The sequence below is a fragment of the Morone saxatilis genome, unplaced genomic scaffold (genome assembly GCF_004916995.1).
Source record: "Morone saxatilis isolate NCDOM2014 unplaced genomic scaffold, NCSU_SB_2.0 Contig3, whole genome shotgun sequence".
Classification (NCBI taxonomy): domain Eukaryota; kingdom Metazoa; phylum Chordata; class Actinopteri; family Moronidae; genus Morone; species Morone saxatilis.
In genome coordinates this window covers 21,953,356-21,959,295 of record NW_023339873.1, presented here as the reverse complement: position 1 = coordinate 21,959,295, position 5,940 = coordinate 21,953,356, and positions in this window count along the sequence as shown.

Genomic DNA, 5,940 nt, shown 5'->3' with positions numbered 1-5,940 from the left:
TTTTTCAGGATTCGTAGCCTGGAGGGTTTCCTTTGGTTCAACTCCTTTTCTACAGTTTTTAGTTGTAGGTGGTCATTGGTCTTGCCTGTTTTTTTCTGTTCATACACTCCTTCACCTCTTTCATGATGTAAGGTTTGTTGTTGGGGTAGTATTTTATGTAATCTGCGGTAACTTCTGTGGTATTGTCCAGGTTGGGCTCTCCAGAGAATTGTATAATGCTGCAAAGTCTGACGGTCACCAACAAGGTCAAACTGAAGCCAAACACACTGCAGACCTTACATGGATGATCCCTTTAAATGCAACCCAGCTATTTCGTAACATTATATAAGGTTATGCCATCTGCACAGACTTACTCATTGTTACATATTTACACAGCCGAGGGTTGGGGTGACAGGGGTTGTAATAGAGTCCAACACACTGTGTCACATTTATTGATCCCTCCTCTTCCAAGCACAATCTCCCATATACTCCTCTTTCCTGTCCAGCAGTGAACAAAACAACACAATACAGCAATTGTTTAATAAAATGGCCCTGCAATAATCATATTTAATAAAAAAAAAATATATATATAGTTAAATTTTAACTCCAACTGAATTAGGTTCAACTGGTCATGTTGAAAATGTTGGGTTGGATTAAATTGTAGGTTACCTGATTTAAAGTTCATAGGTACCTGTTATTTAAACCTCAAGAATTACTGTAATGTTGAACCAATACATCTCAGTGTTCAAGGATAACCTCATCTAACATTGCTTAATCTCACTCTGTCAACAAATCATGATTAGGCTCTTGTAAGCAGTGGTTAAGTGCAGGGAATACGCAGGTGTACGGAGTATAACTACTCTATTTTCCAGTCAGCATTGGGTATACACACTTCTAAATCCCCTCTGATGCCGATCATTCATTATTTTCCTACAAGCAGAATTTTGTTTTCCTAAGATGTCGAAGGCATAAAATACTTTCTGATTTTAATGGATTGAGTAAGCAATTAGTAATACTTCACTCAGAATGCATAATTGTGTAGCCGTCACCTGGCCAGTAGTGATTGGAGTGTGTGCATCATAGACATTTTCTTTTTCTGGGGGTATATTCCCTTTGGGGACTGAATGCATCTTTCAACATCATGGATGGCAAGTACTTTAATAAGGAGTAAGTCTCCTAGAGCTCTTTGGAAAAGACAGACTTTCCCTTCAGCATACTGACAGGTGATGATGCTTCATAGGCCTTTTATGCAGGTATAGTTATACCTGCATAAAAGGGCAATGCCTCTGCAAGACAAAGAGATGGGGCAGCCCAGCCATTTATTGGGGATCAATTAAACAGCAGGATTCCTGATCATGAGAGCACCTGCTGTCTGCATACTACAAAAAACACTTTAGCATTCAGACTGCAAATGATTAACTACAAATGGTATAACCAATTAGATGCCCAGTGAATAACATACCACATATGCTTCAGAACAATGCACAGCTTTTCATGTTTGCATCATGTCGTGTAAAATTGCCTTTTATTGTGTGACAGGCAGGCTATATGCAAGATAACTCCTAAGGAGATATAAGGTAATGATGCAAATGTGTCAAAAAGTAGTAATATGTTGATATTGCAATTTAATTTGATCTAACTTTAGCAATTATGAGCTACTTGTATTTATGCAGCCACAACAGCAAAAATAAAACTTTTTTTTCCTCCAGAGGGGTAGCTCAGCCAAAGAGGGCAAATGGGCTGTTGCTCAGGCCTAGACAACACATTGATTGATTGAGACACATCAGACAAATCAGTGTTAAATCAGATGCGTGGTACATTGTTTATGGTTTTATTTTTATTTATGCATCGTTTCTTTTATCTTTTTGATCAGATAGGACATGAAAAAGGAGAGGGAGAGAGGAGATGACATGCAGCAAAGGGCCCCAGTGTTGGCTTGAACCCATGGCCAGTGCAGCAAGGACTCAACCTTGTTGCACCACCTTTACCAGGTGAGCTACCAGGGCGCCCTGTTTATGTTTTTGTATTGGGTAAGGTAATAATGAGTGGGACAGAACATGGCAAATGTCTATGTAAGCGCTGCTAACAAGTATAATATTATAATTATTATTTAAATTATGGTGAAAACAGGGACATTTTACTGTTTTACAGATATTAGTTGGGACTCTGAACACCCATTTTGAAACCAGGAAAAACCCTGGGCAAACCAGAACATCATGACAATCAAAATTTTATTTGTACAAAATTTAGATGGAGGTAACAATAGCTGAAAGGGATAAGCATGTCCAGTTGTTTGTTGCTGGAGTTAGTTGGGGCTCAAAAGCTATATTCCTGGATACTAATTAAACCAGAAAAGAGTTTAGGCTTTACACATGTAGCATTGGGTTCATGTTTTTTAATTGTCACACCATATTTTAAATAAACCCATTGCTTCATGTCATAAAGGGGACATTTTTCACAATATCTGACCTCGCGGCACACAAAGTAACATTTAGTCAAAGTGTTGGCACACAGTGCCACACTTCTTGGTGATGGTACCTGATACACCAGCACACTCAGCCAGTGTCTGTTTTTAGACTGATATGGCCTGTTTACTGAGTACACATCTGGCATTGGTATGGAGACTCGTGCTGTAGAACATTCCAGTAAATCCATTCACAGAATATATGGCATACTGAGAAGTTGAGCCATACCTGGAAACGAAAGTTGGCACGCTGTAAAAGAATTTTCATCTTTTATATGGGGTACATTCAAGCACATGCTACAGGCAGGATTTCATGACCATAATGTATCACTCTCCAGTCGGATGGTAGACAGACATAACGTGTGTAGTTCTTAAATACTTCAGGGAAAGCTTCTTGAGTGGAATCTGAACCTCCTGTAAGGTTGAATTTTAGGTTTGTATAAATATCAATAAATTACTAAATTAAAAAGTCATGATAGGTATATTTGAACGTAGTAATTTTATTGGCAGATATGGTACAATGTATGTCATAATTGAGGAATTGAGTTGCCCGGCCAATCACAGATTACCATAGAAACAGTATGTTAAATTGATAGAAGAGATCCCACCCAACAGAGGTCAGCAGGACCTACATCAATGGTTCCCAACTTTTTTTCCTGAAGGGACCCCTATTTTATAATTTAGTAAACTGAAGACCCCTGACCAATTTGATATTATGTTCAAAACTGAACAAATGCTGAGATATAGGCCTACTGTGTATATTTTTTAAGTTTTCTAGCACGCCTTAAAATCAAGAAGGCCTAGTGACCCGCAGTGAGGTTTGAGATCATCTGATTTGCACCAGCACTTTACACAGACTGCCCTGTCCCCTCTCACCTGCACTGCAGATGTCACTGTTGAGGCAATTTGAATTTTTTTATAAATGATATTGATATTTGGTAATGGATTATTTAAACCAATTGCTCTTTATGAATAACAACCTCCTCTGCCTCAGTTCGAATTTGGCCGGGGACCTTTACTGCATGTTGCTTTCTCTCTCAACCACTGTTGCACACTATCAGCAGTCCAGTAAAAATGGAAATACCCCAAAAACCAGAACAAATGTGCTACAGTGTTTTAATTTTGGTTGTCATTAGTCAGTTTTAAGGGATGAATAAGGCTGTGATTTCGTTTAGTTTTACAGGGGCTGTCCTGCCTAAACTGTTGCATGTTGTGCTATCCATGCATCAATTGACAGTTCTCTATAATGACTGTGTACTGTAAGTTACTGTCTGTATACATCACACAAGTATATCTGCATTTGGATTTATTATTTAACATAAATGGGCATAGTGTGTTACACATCGTCTTGATCATTGTCTTTTAAGCTCACATAGCTGCCAGCAAAATATACAAAATAATATTTTAACCATGTCCTTAAATTAATCAAATAGTTTGTAAATGTCTGAATCATTTTCAGAAGCAGAAAAAAACAAGTCTAAACTAATTCTAAAAAAAAGCTGGTGGAAATTAAAAGTGTAGATACAACAGGAGGTTTTAACAGTGGGTAAAGACAAGTCAGAATTGCATTGGTATTTCTTTATGCACTAGAGGTTGTGTAAATAATAGGAAAAGGCCCAGATGACTGTAAAGTGTGTCTGAGGTGTCTATGATAAATACAGGAAGGCTGTTAAAGCTAGGGTATGAAATGTTGGAGAAGCTATCAAAAGACTGCTAAAAAAACCACTAAGAGCTGAGGGCCAGATATTTCCGTTACGTAGGTATGTTGTCAATTTTGGGATATTCGCACAGACTCCTCCACCTCTGTCTCTACTGCACATCGCTGCACACAGCTAGCCCCGCCTCTTTCACTGGCTGTATCACACAGGCACAGATACATACAGGCTGTTTGTCTGCTCTGTCTTTGCTGCCCCCAGAAACTGGCATAACATCTTGCATGAGGAGGAGGCTTACCTCTCTCTTTCTCTTTCTTTCTCTTTCTCTGCAGAGTTTGTGCAATTGTCAGTAAACTGCGTGGGAGGGGAGAAGGTAGGGGAGATTGTTCATGCACAGCACCCGAATGAAATGGCTGCCGGCTTTTTACAGGCCTACAACAGCAACAGAGCATTTGATTTATTGATTGCTGTTGGGATATAAAGATCATTTGAGCAAATATAACAAAAAAATGCATCTGAAATACATTACCTACTCTCGCTTTCACAAAAATCAGAAAAGCTCTTGTGGCCAATTTTCATGCACTTTTGAGACTATCTCTGAAGTTATTGAGGGTAAACCTTGCTGAATATCTGAACTTGAAAACATCTACAATATGTTAGTCTTCTAAAAAGATAACTCGTAACTCAGACCAGTGGTTTTCAAACTGGGATCTGGGGACCAACAGGGGTCCTTGAGGGGGCTGTAGAGGGTCCCCAGCAAAGGGAATAGGAATTTTAACTTTTATTACATTTTTGGGAAGTTGGAACAGCCAATAGGATTGTTAATTTTGATTGACTATAATTTATAATAATCTATTGGCTGACATGAAAAGGTTTGGGAACCCCTGACTCAGACCTATAAAATATCTAAAATCATTACAGTCAAAATACTGCCACATCACATAATAGTAAAATCAAATAAAAATTTAAGAATTAAAATGGCTTTTGCTAAATAATTGTAAGAGAGGGCCAGAAAGCACACAGCTGTTACTGATGTAGTCTGGCGTTTCTGAAGAAGAATGAAAGAGAGACAAAGAGAAGGAGTGAAGTGAACAAAAGAAAAATGAAATCCTCCAAAATCCAAGTTGTAACTGAACAGTTTTAAGTGTGTATCAGCATGGATAACAGGGTAGTTATGTTTATTGCGCATGGTTTAATCAAGACAACCACAGAGGGTCAGCATGTGACAGTGCTGCCCTTCGGTACAGTGCCATTGGAAAATGGTATTTTAAAATAATAAACTCATGTCTATCTGCTGCCTTGAGATGGCAGTAGTGATTTCATAAACTCAGGGTGAAGGCTTTAATCCAACTGCAATGTAATATTAATATTTATTTATATATCAGTAGACTTTATTGGCATTCTTGCTATAATTGCCTTAAACTTGTACTTGTGATCTGGTTGTTAGGGGTGTTTTTTATATTTTTTTATATTAAATTGCAATATATCACAATATATTGAATCGTAACCCCTGTATCATGATACTTTTCATATCGCCAGATTCTTGCAATACAAAGTCCTAGTGGTTGTTGCTTTATATCATTTAGATATAAAATTATTTTGTATATAATTTCATCCCACAAACCTCAACCAACAGTGTTGTTTATTTTTTTAAAGCTGCAGTAGGTCTTTTTTTTATGTGTTTTTGTCAAATGTGCTAAAACTCTCATTATATCCTAACGGTACATGTGACAGTCTCAACAATTAACTATCTTTCTCTGCTCTGATTGGTTGATTTCATCTAGGCCAAGTGCATTCTTGCAAATACCATTAGGAGCAATGCATGCAAATCTGTACATTGTT